The sequence below is a fragment of the Carassius carassius genome, chromosome 2, assembly GCF_963082965.1.
Source record: "Carassius carassius chromosome 2, fCarCar2.1, whole genome shotgun sequence".
Classification (NCBI taxonomy): Eukaryota; Metazoa; Chordata; class Actinopteri; order Cypriniformes; family Cyprinidae; genus Carassius; species Carassius carassius.
The window spans coordinates 7,360,967-7,377,442 of NC_081756.1; the positions used below are offsets into that span (position 1 = coordinate 7,360,967).

At 33.5% G+C, this 16,476-nt stretch overlaps 1 pseudogene; it reads right to left on the minus strand.

The window, feature by feature from the left end:
* Nucleotides 1-538: 538 nt before the first annotated feature.
* LOC132096109 (5-formyltetrahydrofolate cyclo-ligase-like) lies at nt 539-11,879 on the minus strand (annotated as a pseudogene).
* Between the last annotated feature and the right edge of the window lie 4,597 nt (nt 11,880-16,476).

Sequence of the window (16,476 nt, forward strand, 5' to 3'; positions counted from 1 at the left end):
AGATATATGGAGAAAGCAGGAGGCAGATAGAGTCATTGTGGCAGAGCCTGTGACAGATGTGACCATTTCTAATTAATTTTATCCAAATGCAAATGAGAATAGAACAAAGACTTTTTAAAAGAGTCTAGTATACAGTAATGCAATGCAGTTGCTTTTTCAGTTATTAATGGTCAGATGTCAGTTGTCAATACCTTTAAAGCAGGATAGTCAATGGACCGTATGATAACAATGTTGAAAACAATTGTGCTACTTAATATTTTTGTGAAAACATTGATACTTTTCCCTCCAGGATTTTATGATGAAGAGAAAGTTCCAAAGAACAGCATTTATTTGAAATGGAGATCTTTAAAAACAATGTCTTTACTGTCATCGATTTACTGTCTTTGATGAAGAAAAATATATTATAAAGGTATACATTTAGAAAGCACATTTGTTTGCACATACACATATATTAATAAAGGGAATAATAGCATTTAAATTTGAGGATAGGCCTATAAAATAATTTAATAAACATGATACAAAGTAAATCAAGTAAGAATCAGGTACAGAAGATCATTTTACCAAATCGTTTACCAAAATTGCAAATTCTGTCATTTATTTATTCACCCTCATGTAGTTTACATCTTGTATGCCGTCATGTTTCTGTGGAACACAGATAAAATAAATAAATAAATAAAAAAAGACAAAACAATATAAAGTACCATACAAGAAGTCAGTATAGTCTTCTGATGCCTGACCGAGGAATAGACTGAAATTAACTTTTACTTGTAATCTTACCTTCCATCAAAACTAAAATAGTAATAATAGGCTACTAGTTTGAGTTTGAAAGATTTCAAAAACCAAACGTAATATAATGGCATACAGATTTAAAATGACACGAGTGACAAAATAAAGACAACATTTTCATGTTTGAGTGAACTGTTCCTTTAAAGTCAGGATAGACTGCATACAATATTTAGCCTTTTTGTAGTGAGTGTTTGGTGATTCTTATGCTGATACAAAAACTCTTCTCTGAAAGGAGTGCCCAGACATTGTTTGAGATGAGAATATGGATTCCATCCAAGCAGATTTAATGCATTTCATTTAGAAACTAGATCAATGTCGCTAGAATCATTTGTCTGACTGGTCCAGTCCTTTCCTCATCTTCATTGAGGACCTCATCAATAAGAATATCATGTTCACCCACTGGGACTTCAGTACACAGCTGCTCTTTAAAAGCCAAGGCGATGGTGTACGGCTTTCCCTTCGGGTGAGTCATACAGCGCTCCAAATACGTGTCATAGAAACCTTTTCCTCTGCCAAGCCGATTCCCCTTCTTATCAAATCCCAAACCAGGCATGAGGATAAGATCTTGTGCTCCTGTAACAAAATTAGAAAGGAAAGACATTAATTATGCGGATTATGCGGACTATGCAGATTTGCTTTTGGAGCTCAAATTACACCATTATGCACAATACCGTGAATTTCCAGGTCTTAAGAACCAAGAAACGTGCAGGGAAGCCAAACATGCCCCAAAATGAAACCGCTGAGTGGATTTTAAGCAATTCAGACGGTCATTTAAGAGCTATAAGCAAAGAGCATCTGCATGTGTGCTTAAAAAGATACATGAGGTTTATAAAAGAACATACTTCATCCACATTTTTAAATATTTCTCTGTTCGTTTGCAAATATATTCTAGCTATTTATAATGGAAAAGATGCACCATGCATGCTTCTTAATTGACTGTTATTATAATCAACGCATGTCTATTTTTGAATTCCAGTAACTTCTTTCAGATGATAGTTGTAGACATGTAAAGAAATGACAACTAGCAAATTAGTGGCTAATTAGAAGTATTGCACAATAGGCTTGAAGGTTAGCTGATTAACACAAGAACGTGGCAGTAAATACACTGCAGAAGTATGTTTAAACTAATATTATTTTAAATGCTGAACAAATTGTTTTTCAAAATGTGATTTCTTAGAGGAAGCATAGCTATCAAACTTGAGAGAAGCACGTAAACGAGGCAGAGGATGATACAAAGTCTTTAATAATCCACATGGGGTAATCCAAAAGGTGAAGGCAGAAACGCACGTACACATCGATGAGACCAGACAACCAAACATTGAACAGAATACAACTTATAAAAGGTAACATAAAGAGGGTAATTGACAAGACACCCTCAAGTTCAGTGAAATGGTTCACTCACGAATAGATTTATGTGGATCCAGTTATAAACCCATGTGTGCGCAAACTGTTGAAATTTCAGAAATCTATTAGTATGTAAACGATCACACTGAACTGCATTCAGCAAATTATGTATTAATGAATTTACTTGCTGCTTGTGATAAAAACTACACATTAATTCACACAATGAGCCTCATAAGACATGAGTAGAACAAATTTCTGCATTAACTTGTTCATTTTTACATAAATTGTTACATTTAGTATAATGCGATCATTTACAAACACAGATTTATATTCTGCTGTTGTAGCCAGCAAACACTCTACATTTCTAATGAGCCTGATGGGCCTTGTTCATGAAAACAATTTTTTTTTTCATTTCTGTAAATGTATTTGCATTTAAATTGCATTTCAGATTTACATTCCGTTTACATTCACAAATGAGGTCCACTGCATTTAAAGGCCTTACAAATGTGCCGATTTTGAAGACAAACTATAAATGACAGTGGCCAGAGAGTCTGATTTATTGGTTTACGTGAAATCTGTAACTAGTCTGAATTTGAAACACAAGCAAAACCATTAAACGTTGATATCATGGATGCAAACATCTCACAATCACATCCTATCCCTGCACGGCTTGTTCAATATTTCACTGTCAGCTCTGTTCTAATAAGCCTGTCTTCAACATTCATTAATAATGCATCAGAACAGGAGTATTACATAAACATTTTTTAACATGACGGGACTGTGTTGGGAAATCGTGTCGCTTTAAATAAAAAAGCAGATGGTAAGATGACAGCACATTCTCAGAGCTTCTAAGGTTACAGTATGTACTTCAAAAGTGTTAAAGGGGTCATATGATGTTGCTAAAAAGAACATTATTTGGTGTATTTGGTGTAATGAAATGGGTTTATGCGGTCTAAGGTTCAAAAAACACATTATTTTCCACATACGGTACATTATCGTTTCTTTTCCATGCCCCGGTTTCTGAAACTCATTGATTTTTACAAAGCTCATCGGTCTGAAAAGCGAGGTGTGCTCTGATTGGCCATTTATCCAGTGCATTGTGATTGGCCGAATACCTCAAGCATGTGACTGAAATGTTACACTCCTTAACCTATTGTGATGCCTGGTCTGACCGGAGCGACGAGACATAAACATAAAACCCATTCTAAACATGATATAAACATGATTTCTAGTCGCGTCCTCTTTAGGAAGGCCAAACAAACTGGTTTTGCTTTCTCAACGAAACACACAACATCTATACGACATGGCGGCGGAAACAACAATACTACAATGAGAATAAAAGGTAGTCGTTTTTTCTTTGTATGAACATTTGGGTGGCATTATGCAAATCTTCCCACGCAGTGATGTAGACATGTGGGGGTGTGTTTAAACGAGCTGTTTTAGGAGGGTGTGGATGAGTCTTAACTTTGATAAAGAATATCTCTTTGGTTTTGAGACTTTAGTCTTTGCAACTTTACAGATTTTCTTCATGCACCAAGAGCTTGTGACACTCCAAAGAGAAAGGAAACATTGAAATCGCATCAGATGACCCATTTAATGTTTTCTTATTAATGAGTCTGAACCAGTCCGACCATCTCTAATATAAACGAGACTACTTATATTTAGAGTCCTACTCAAGCAATCACAGATATTTAACTTTCATCAGTTCTGAGAACGTCTTTCTCAGGCCTTCAGGCTGAATCTTAGCAACATCTGGGAACATCCAAGATCTCAAATCAGTGTTTTGTCCCCAAAATTGCTCAAGGGTTCAGTCTGAAAGTGCATCAGTCCTTTGCAGGATAAAAAACAAAAACAAAAGTATCTTTTTTTCCATCTCATCTATTTATCTCCCAATCCCAGTTCATATTTGTCTAGTATAAAAGCTGAAGTAAAAAGGATTTGAAGAAACACAGGATTGTGCTGATGGGGATTCCACAGATTTATTTTGGTTACTGTATATGAAGAGCAAACTTTTATGACTGTTTAAATAATTTTTTTTCAGTGACAAAGCCTCCATCATATAATACTTCTAAAATGTGGGAAAAAAAGGAGACAGATGGAGATTTCTGCTGTCATTTATTAGACTTTATAAATTATTTATATGTATGCACTACCGTTTAAAGGTTTGGGATCAGAATTAGTTTTTAAATGTTTTTTAAAGCATCTTTACTCCAGTCTTCAGTGTCACATGATCCTTCAGAAATCATTCTGATATGATGATTTATTATCAGTGCTGGAAACAGCTTCATATTTTTTGGGAACCGGTCATACTTTTTTTTCAGGATTGTTTGAATAAAAAGTTAAAAAGAAGAGTATTTATTTAAATTATAAATCTTTTCTGAAAAAATACACAACAGTTCAAAAGTTTGGGGTCAGTAATTTTTCAATCGATCTTTTTTTTTTTAAAGAAATTTAAACTTTTATTCAACAAGGATGTTAAATTGATAAGTGATAGCAAAGATTTATATTGTTAGAAAAGATTTATATTTTGAATAAATGCAGTTTTTTTTAACGTTATATTCATCGAAGAATCCTGAAAAAAGTATCGCAGTTTCCCAAAAAATATTTGGCAGCACTGTTGCCAACATGAATAATTCTAATAATAAATCAGCATATTAGAATGATTTCTGAAGAATCATGTGACACTTTATACTGGAGTAATGGCTGATGGAAATTCAGCTTTGCATCACAGAAATAAATTATATTTTAAAGGATATTAAATAGAAACCATTATTTTATATTGTAATGACTTTTTGCAAGATTACGTTTTTTTTTCTTTCTCTGTATTTTTGATCAAATAAATGCAGCCTTGATGAGCAGAAGGAGACTTCTTTTAGAAACATTACAAGTCAACGGTAGTGTATATATTATCTTTTAAAAATAATTAACACTTATTCAGCAAGGATGCTTAAAAATGTCAAGTGACAGTAAAGACATAGATACATTAAAAAAACACACAAACACACACACACACATATTTTTTTTTTTTTTCAGGATTCTTTGATTTAAAAAAGATCAAATGAACAGCATTTATTTAAAAAAAACATTTATTTATATTAATATATAATAATATATATATGTCACTGTTTCTACAAAACTATGAGGCACTATTTTCAACATTTATAATAATAAATGAAGACTGGAGTAATGCTGGCCAAAAATTCAGCTTTGATCAAAGCAATGAATTACATTTTACAATATTCACACAAAGCAGCTATTTTGTAATAATAATAGTAATAATATTGTAATAGTATTTCACAATATTACTGTTTCTACAGTATTTTTGATCAAATAAATGCAGCATACAATGGTATTTTCAATCAATCAAACAATCAGTAAAAACAGATTTAAACAAACAAACCGATACACACATTTTTAATTCACTAAAACAGCTGTAATTGTGAGAGACTCATTTCATGTATGGTTAGGCATATACACTACGAACAGCTGCGTCTATGTGATGCTTTTCATACTACAGCCGGAAATATGAGAGCCATTCCAACCAGACGGCACACTTCATTAAGTCCAAATGTTTGTTGGAATCGTATAAAAACTTGCTGATTTACAAGTAGCATGGTTTGACCTTAAGGGGAAGACGGTGAGGAATGGAGTGTTATTGCTCAATCAGACACACCAACAGATAGGCAATGAAGTTCAATCCGCCGGATTCAAACCATTCAGTCCTGTTAGCACTTAGTGTCACAGTGATGTACAGCCAATACAAGCATGCAAAGATTGTCCAGCACACAGATTCAATGCTTGTACCTCCTTCAAACACACTCACACACCTGTCCTTTTCATCGTGGCTCGATTTCATTTAACAACATTGAACAAGTCAATTTCCATTTGACTGGTTTAATCATAATATCTACCTAAAATTACCATAATATTACCCTAAAACAATATCTAAATGGCTATTATAAAAGCATTAAATGAGGATTATACTCATTAAATAAAACTACAACAATATTTAAATAAAATATAACTGTGATAACATTTGATTTCAGCTAGTTTCTAAAGCTATACAAACTAAAATTACTAAACCTATAACATAATAAAAGAAATAACATGTATTAAAAAAATTAAAATAAAGCTAATAAAAATTCTAAATAGACAAATAGGTTATAGCAATGAATAAAAATAATAATGAAAATGACAAAAACTAAATTTTAGCTAAAAAATGTTTAACTAAAATTAAAGTGAAAGCAGAAAATATAAAATAAATTCTATTTCAAAACATTAACCAAAATGAAAAAAAAAAATACATAAATTAACAAACAAAATTTAAGTGAACAAACACTATAATAATATGTATAATTAATCAATGATACTAAAATAACACTATTTTATACCACAAAAACCTAAAACTAATAAATAAAATTAGTAAATGATATATATATAGACAAAAATTATAAAAGTGACAAAACAAACATTACTTAAACTTAAGAAACATTAAAGTGAAAAAAAGACAATCTAATACAAAACAGTAAAAAAAAACTAAGAGTACATGCACAATGCTAAACTAACACTATCTTATACAGGAATGTTGTTTCAGAGGTGAAAGAGGTTGTTGCATATTAATGAAAGATTTTAAATCTGCATGCACTGAATCGTCCACAATAGGACCAGAAATCTGTATGTAGAAAGCAAATAAGCTTATTTCATGTAGACTTTAAAGGCAAACACCTCTACAGGCGAGAGAAAGGCAACAGGACGTCCTGAGCTCAAGGCGACGGTTTCACTACACATCCACAGGAACAAAATGCAAAAAAAATAAAAAATAAAAAAATACACCCACTTTCCTCTCTCTCACACCGGGACAGTTGAGCGCGATTACACCCTCCTCATGTGAGCTTCACATATCAGCCCCCATTTCTCCTGAATGCTTGTGTATTTCATCTCCTCTTCTCTCTTTAATGCACATATACACAAACACCCCATCAAATCTGCAGCCTAAATACACAGATGTTAATCTCTGAGTTATTACTTACTCCACAGGGGTCTGCCGTCCTGTAACACCTGCCTATTTTATATTCTCCACCACACGGGTGATCTCTTTCTTACTTGCGTTAGAAAACAAGCCATTCTGCTAGCATGTACAATTTACTTAAGCTATAATTAGCCTGATGATAAATTATAGAGATGAAGCAAACTGTATAGATGATAAATTAGGATGATTAGATGAAAAGCACATCTTTGATACCCATAAACCCCCTACAGTCACAAAACCCATAAATACTATCTGTATGCATGCAATGGCATGATTTATGAGTCATAACTCACTTATGAATATATTAAATATGATGGTAAGTTCATGACTCGGGCAGTATAACAAAATATACTGCATGAGTTTGACAATAAACACTACTAAATTACAAAATAATTAAGAAATGATAGCGAAAACCCCCATGCTAATGCATTTATTTTCTGAATACACATTTCTGGTCTTATTGTGCATGATTTATTGGTAAATATCATTGCAATGAGATGCATAAACCACCTTCAACCTCGTCTTGCTTCTGTTAACACCCACTTTTCAATCACCATCCAATGAATTTCTGATGGATAAAATCAAGTCTTGCATAACTGTAAATTTCCATAATATTCTGCACTAATTTAATGCATACATTCTAGAAGTACAATGTATTTCTAACTGTATTTCATGATAAATGCATGGCTCCAAGTCACACATTTAGAGAGAATCTTATGATTACAGTAAAACTAGGTGGCGCTGCAATCTTTAGTCTGTTTCTTCTAAAGATCCAGCAAAGGCTTGTGTTCAATGCAATATACAACATTAATAACTGATTCTGAATATACTTTAAGAGAATATGAAGCCAAATGTAACTGTGGGATGAGAGCACCATCTAATGGTACAATACATTCCCCTTTCCACATCACCTAATAGCTGCATAACACTTTCCTCACATTATAATTATACTAATATTACTCTTAATAATATTAACTAACAGCTCTGCTAATATGAGCTCATTTTGAAGCTTGTTTGTTGGGCTGCACAATTTGGTCAAAAAAGTTGTGATTATAAATCAATATGACAATAATAAAAATAATAATTATTATTATTAATAATAATAATAATAAATCATGATTATTAATATTATAATATTCAACTGTTAAATCCATTAAACTGTTATTCTGCACTATTTAGTCAAAGTTGGATTATAAATTATTAAAATATTATAAAATATTATATTATAGAATATTATTTTGTAATACTTAACTGTAAAAATCTAGTATTTAAGAAAAGTGTGATCACAATAATAATTTTATTTTACAGTACAACTGTTTTTTTAATAAGTTATTTAATCTGCACAATTTGGTCAAAAAAGTTGCGATTATAAATAAATATAATAGCTATTATTATTATTATTATTATTATTAATAAAAAATATTTTTGTAATTTAACTGTATAAATTAAAGAAAAAATAAACTGTACACATTTAAGGAAAATATAATTATAATAGTAATTTTACAACTCAAAAAATGTAAAATTACAATACTATTATTTATGGTTCTTAATTTCTTAAACATTGTGGCGTTTATTTCTAAATCACATCCTCTGTCATTTGATGAGCCATATTTTGCGAATTCACTTTTTTTTAATGAATCAAGTAGCCCCTAAATTATGAATTAGGCTGATGATCTAACACTAGACAACACGCACTATCTAGCAACATGTGCAGCAATCAGCTGTATTTCAATTTTTTCAGTATTTTATTTAGATTACCTGCAATAAATGTCAAATCAAAAATCAATCAGAATAAAGCAGAGTTTTAAATCCACCTGAGGTCAGGGCTTCCTCTCGGTCGCTGTCCTCGTCTGCTAGCTGCCGGATGTCCCAGGACGTGAGGGGCAGCGTCTACACCTCTTCTGTGTCCATGAGTCGTAACATGTCCATTCGACTGCTCTTGGTGAAATATCTGGGAATGAAGCAGACTTTCCCCCTCTTGAAAATGTCCTGGAGGAAATTTTACTTGTAGCATGCTTAACCAGAATGTTTAACCCATTCTTAGTTGTATATTGCACAGTCTAGGATATGTAATTACATTACGTGTCTGTATTAACCCACAACTTAATTGCTAAAAAACAAAACAATGACACCAAGATGGAACAAATATATTATATTTTTTAGCTGACTAGGAGTCAAAATGTAACCAAAGCACTTTCCACACACCTGCAATTGATTAACAGTTTTGCCATTTTGGGGTTAAGTGTTTGAACATTCAACCTCTAAAGCAGGGGTTTTCAATCTTTTAGATGCCTTGGACTAATAAACATGAGCATATCCATGCAGGGCCAACCCATCCTTAAATTTAAGAGACATCTATACAGTTTCTTGTAACAAAAAGACAATTGATACTGTCAGTGGTGACAATAATAATAATGTGTAATATTTGATATTTAGTTTGTATTATTTTTTTTACTCATTGCTGTACTGTTTATACATTATTTTGATGTATTATTTACACACACATATATATATATACAACCCGAATTCCGGAAAAGTTGGGACGTTTTTTAAATTTTAATAAAATGAAAACTAAAAGACTTTCAAATCACATGAGCCAATATTTTATTCACAATAGAACATAGATAACATAGCAAATGTTTAAACTGAGAAAGTTTACAATTTTATGCACAAAATGAGCTCATTTCAATTTTGATTTCTGCTACAGGTCTCAAAATAGTTGGGACGGGGCATGTTTACCATGGTGTAGCATCTCCTTTTCTTTTCAAAACAGTTTGAAGACGTCTGGGCATTGAGGCTATGAGTTGCTGGAGTTTTGCTGTTGGAATTTGGTCCCATTCTTGCCTTATATAGATTTCCAGCTGCTGAAGAGTTCGTGGTCGTCTTTGACGTATTTTTCGTTTAATGATGCGCCAAATGTTCTCTATAGGAGAAAGATCTGGACTGCAGGCAGGCCAGGTTAGCACCCGGACTCTTCTACGATGAAGCCATGCTGTTGTTATAGCTGCAGTATGTGGTTTTGCATTGTCCTGCTGAAATAAACAAGGCCTTCTCTGAAATAGACGTTGTTTGGAGGGAAGCACATGTTGCTCTAAAACCTTTATATACCTTTCAGCATTCACAGAGCCTTCCAAAACATGCAAGCTGCCCATACCGTATGCACTTATGCACCCCCATACCATCAGAGATGCTGGCTTTTGAACTGAACGCTGATAACATGCTGGAAGGTCTCCCTCCTCTTTAGCCCGGAGGACACGGCGTCCGTGATTTCCAACAAGAATGTCAAATTTGGACTCGTCTGACCATAAAACACTATTCCACTTTGAAATAGTCCATTTTAAATGAGCCTTGGCCCACAGGACACGACGGCGCTTCTGGACCATGTTCACATATGGCTTCCTTTTTGCATGATAGAGCTTTAGTTGGCATCTGCTGATGGCACGGCGGATTGTGTTTACCGACAGTGGTTTCTAAAAGTATTCCTGGGCCCATTTAGTAATGTCATTGACACAATCATGCCGATGAGTGAAGCAGTGTCGTCTGAGAGCCCGAAGACCACGGGCATCCAATAAAGGTCTCCGGCCTTGTCCCTTACGCACAGAGATTTCTCCAGTTTCTCTGAATCTTTTGATGATGTTATGCACTGTAGATGATGAGATTTGCAAAGCCTTTGCAATTTGACGTTGAGGAACATTGTTTTTAAAGTTTTCCACAATTTTTTTACGCAGTCTTTCACAGATTGGAGAGCCTCTGCCCATCTTTACTTCTGAGAGACTCTGCTTCTCTAAGACAAAGCTTTTATAGCTAATCATGTTACAGACCTGATATCAATTAACTTAATTAATCACTAGATGTTCTCCCAGCTGAATCTTTTCAAAACTGCTTGCTTTTTTAGCCATTTGTTGCCCCCGTGCCAACTTTTTTGAGACCTGTAGCAGGCATTAAATTTTAAATGAGCTAATTAAGTGGATAAAAGTGTAAAATTTCTCAGTTTAAACATTTGCTACGTTATCTATGTTCTATTGTGAATAAAATATTGGCTCATGTGATTTGAAATTCCTTTAGTTTAAATTTTATTAAAATTTAAAAAACGTCCCAACTTTTCCGGAATTCGGGTTGTATATATACATACATGCATACATACATACATACATACATACATACATACATACATATATATATATATATATATATATATATATATATATATATATATATATATATATATATATATATATATTCTCTCTAAATATTTCCATGGTCATCATACAGAAATGGCAAAATAGAAAAATAAGCCACGAAAACACTTCCAAATAATGTTTAGAGTATATTCTGCTTTTTTATATCCAAAATCTTAAAAACGAAATGTGGGAGTAGAGAATTTAAAACTGTACGAAAACAATTCTAGAATAACGTATTTAATTGTTATAAATAATAAATAAAGTTCATGTATTTGGACATATTTGCTGTGATAATGAACACGACGTATTGAGTGGTTCAGAAATGATCACTGTAGCCTGAGACAGCGAAATAACATTTTGACGGGGTTTCTTAGGTGACTGAACTAAGTACCCAGCTAACGAATTTTGGTTCCCAGAACATTCACAAAATCTGGCATTCTAATGTTCCAGGAATGTTTTCTTTACGTAAATAGAACGTTCCCCTAAAGTCCGTCGGTTCCGAGAACGTTCCCCTGATAACCTCTTAACTCAGATATCATACTGCCCCATATTACAAGGCACTGAAGGCTTGTTCCCTTCCGCTGCCAGGTCAGTGACATTTACCTTCTGCGAGACAACTCTCAGTTTCTCTTGATCACTCACTGCAGACACTCGACCCTTGATTTCTCTTCTCAAAGCTTGTTTTGTCGCATGCAGAGCTGCCATAATGAATCTGCACTGCTCAAACCCAGTCAGACTGCAAACAGACGCATTAAACAACAGCCCGCTGTGATCATTGCTACAGCTCAGTTAATGATTCACTCGTGAACCTGAGCAGTGTTGCCAGATTGGATGGACGATTTCCAGCCCAAAAGCTCACAAAAACCCGCCCACTCCAACAAAAAAACGCCCAAAACTTTAACTAACAAAATAATGTGATACAACATGTCAGTCAAAGGTGTTAAGAGCCATTTTAACTCCTTAAAACGAAATAATAAATAATAACGTTAGATAAATTTCCCATGGATCAAATGGTGGCAAATACATTAAAGACAATTACCGAATATGATTAAAATAGGTTATGCAAGCAGTCACCGTCAACACATTTGATTGATTTACAATTGATTTACCGATACCCTCGAAAAAACATATGCATCATTTTCAATGTCAACAGTCAGAATTTAAATGCATAAGTGTCCAATATAAGTGATAGGAAAAAGCAACGTAATTGGGTATTTCACACTTGTTTATGCACACATATAACAGTCAAAACTGTGTTGTCATTCATTGATAAATACTGTATGAAAATTAACAACAACAACAACAACAATAATAATCGCCATCCGAATCCATGAGTTTATCACTGAGGTGGTATGTAAATTTAATTTCACAGCGGTCCACATGAGAAATACCGCCCTAATAGGGGCTTTAGTCTTTTGTGAAGTTCATATTGTAGAACATTAGCCTACATTTGCACAGTCAAAACTAAGAAGATACCAATCTGTACTGTTTAAAAGATAAAAGACAAGATCGTTTAGATATAGATTAGATATAAATAGATTATGTTATAAATTAAATAATTTAACTGTGCTCTTTTTTAGGAGTTGTAGTAATATTAGAGTCATCTTTATTGTCATCTTTCCCTCAACAGGTGTAATTCACGTTTTGAGTGTTAAAACACTCTCCCACTCTTTACCATGTAACATATATTTAGGCATTATGATCACTCATACAGTTCATACATTTAGAATTAGATCCGTTATTGCTCATGAATCATCACGTGTGTCTGTAGATCACTAGTGATTGGCTAAAAGTACGACCGCGACGTTCACATCATCATCAGCACCTCTGCACTGCAGTTTATAACAACATGATGACTGTTCGGATGCAATATATGCACACTTGAGCTTGTTTGTTAGCCAATTAGCCTATACAATTTATATTTTTGAAAACCACCAAACTGACCCCAAACCAGCCCAAATTTTGTCCACCCGCCCAAGACAATTTTTACCCGCACAATCAAATTCAAAACCGCCCAATTGGGCGGGAAGCCGCCCAATCTGGCAACACTGAACCCGAGTGGCATCTGCACGTGCGCGTGTGATCTATTAAGGCTGGATAGATTAGTCGTCCTTGAATAGGCGGAGTCAGTGTAAAATGGATTAGGCTTTCTAAGTGGGCGGAGTCAGTTCACATGTACTCTAAAGAAAGGTAAACATTCCATAGAAAAGCCTTAAAGGGACAGTCTTTGAAAACTCGTCAGTTTGTTGCAAACTCGATAGACTTTATTTTATTCCGTGGGACGAATTATGAGATTTTAGGTAGATTTTAAGTTTCCACACACTGAAAGTGACTAATAATCACTAAAAGCATCATTTTTCTTGATTTTTGGTATTAATAAAGTCATTTGAGAGAATTCTCACTTTTTAAAACTCTTGTTCTGGTGGTAATAAACTCTGTTATTCAGATTAATGGTATGATTCGTAAACCTAATTATGATACAATGTTTGCTTGTTATTTATTTCTAACAAAATGATGTTATTTTTGATTTTCAGTTAGTGTATTAAATATAGAAATATTAAATGCAAGTAAAATGTCTGTTTTAATGTTTCAAATAACTTTTGTGATAATAAAATGTCAAAACATGGACAAAATTACGGTGGCCGAGACAGCTCAACACGCTGCAACTTAAGAAAACACATGCAAATTGAAAAAACATCAGCAAATGAAGAAAACATCTTCATCAGTTTGACAACACAAGTTGTCATCACAACACATGCATATAACGAAATGCGCTGCAAATCTTTCACAACACATCCATATAAAGAAATGCTGCAAATCATCACAACACATGCATATAACCAAACGAGCTGCAAATCATCACAACACATGCATATAACGAAACGCCCTGCAAATAGCACTGACCACAATGTAAATGTTTCAAAGAGACCTCAAAAAGTGTCGGACCCGACTTGGATTTGCTTATCGTGCAGTGGCTACTGGTCAGTGGCAGTAAACTGAAAGGTGAGGTTTTTTTTTCATTGTGTTTTTAACCATGATTCCTTTATCTTTTGGATATTATTAGCCTAAATAAGCTGAATAATTTCATGATTTAATGTAAAATGTTACTTATGATGGCTAAATTCTCAACCAAATATAATTTCAAGGTTAATGAAATTAAATTTGCAATGCTTCATTAATTGTTTCTTAATGTGTTTGTGCTGTGAGGATTTGCAGCGTTTCTTAATTTATATGTGTTGTGAAGTATTTGCAGCGTGTTTCGTTGTATGCATGTGTTGTGATGACAACTTGTGTTGTCAAACTGATGAAGATGTTCTCTTCACTTGCTGCTGTTTTTTCAATTTGCATGTGTTTTCTTAAGTTGCGGCGTGTTGCGCTGTCTCGGCCACCATACAAAATAATGTTTTCTTTCATCATTCAGTGTAACAGATATATTTATGTAAAAATGAAACCACATACTTATTCTTACCTGTACTTACTAAAATTTAAAAAAGACAATTTTTATAAATTTGGTCATGAAACATTTTATTTTAAATTATTAAATATGCAATATATTTGTATAAATAAAACATATAAAAGACATTGTGCACTGTGATCTTTTTGTCCTGTTTTTTTAATGGCCACTGAGATTAAATAAATATCATAAATTAAATATTTTAAAATTAAGTATCTGCATGTTCTCGGTTCTCTGATGTTGATTAATGGTCACATGACATAAATGAAATGGTGTTTAGTAAATGCTTTATTTTTATTGATATTATTTTAAAATTGTATATTTTAATTCTACATTATGATTTAATTAATTACTAGCTTTTCATTAAACTCACAAACCCCGCAGTTCCTTTACAAACCCGTTTGGCAAAACTTGATGTAATGTAACGTTTAAAGCACTTCAATGTGAAAAATTATTTAGGTCAAAAGTAATTTAAAGTAATAGTCCTAAATTGTGCAATGGAATAGATTACGTTACTAACTAAATTTTTGACTTGAAGGGTTAGTTCACCCAGATAGCAAAATTATGTAATAAATAACTTACCCTCATGTTGTTCCAAACCCGTGAGACCTCCATTTATCTTTGGAACACAGTTTAAGATATTTTAGATTTAGTCCGAGAGCTCTCAGTCCCTCCATTTCAGCTGTGTGTACGGTATACTGTCCATGTCCAGAAAGGTAAGAAAAACATCATCAAAGTAGTCAATGTGACATCAGAGGGTCAGTTAGAATATTTTGAAGCATCGAAAATACATTTTGGTCCAAAAATAGCAAAAACGACGACTTTATTCAGCATTGTCTTCTCTTCCTTGTCTGTTGTGAGAGAGAGTTCAAATCAAAGTAGTCTGGATATCTGGTTCGCAAATGAATCATTCAGTTCACCAAAACGAACTGAATCGTTTTAAACGGTTCACGTCTCCAATACGCATTAATCCGCAAATGACTTAAGCTGTTAACTTGTTTAATGTGGCTGACACTCCCTCTGAGTTCAAACAAACCAATATCCTGGAGTAATGTAAATGATTCGTTCGCGAACCAGATATCCAGCAGCTTTGTTTTGAACTCTCTCTCACAACAGACACGGAAGAGAAGACAATGCTGAATAAAGTCGTAGTTTTTGCTATTTTTGGACCAAAATGTATTTTCGATGCTACAACAAATTCTAACTGACCCTCTGATGTCACATGGACTACTTTGATGATGTTTTTCTTACCTTTCTGGACATGGACAGTATACCGTACACACAGCTTCAATGGAGGGACTGAGAGCTCTCGGACTAAATCTAAAATATCTTAAACTGTGTCCCGAAGATGAACAGAGGTCTTACGGGTTTGGAACAACATGAGGGTGAGTTATTAATTACATAATTTTGCTATCTGGGTGAACTAACCCTTTATCAGTAACAGATTACAATTTGTATAATCAGTAAAATCAGAGAAACAGCTGCGGCTTTTTGTCATCTGTTAGCCAACTTGACCTGAGCAAAACCATTTTTTGAAAAACATTCAAAAAATTGTTGAATGTGGTCTCGTAGCAAAAGCTAACGTTATGTAACAATTATTTATTCGTTGTCTACTAGATAGAAAACCATATGCCAGCTGTTAAAACTACAGTTTATATCTTTAGGGAAGTATTTTAAGTTAA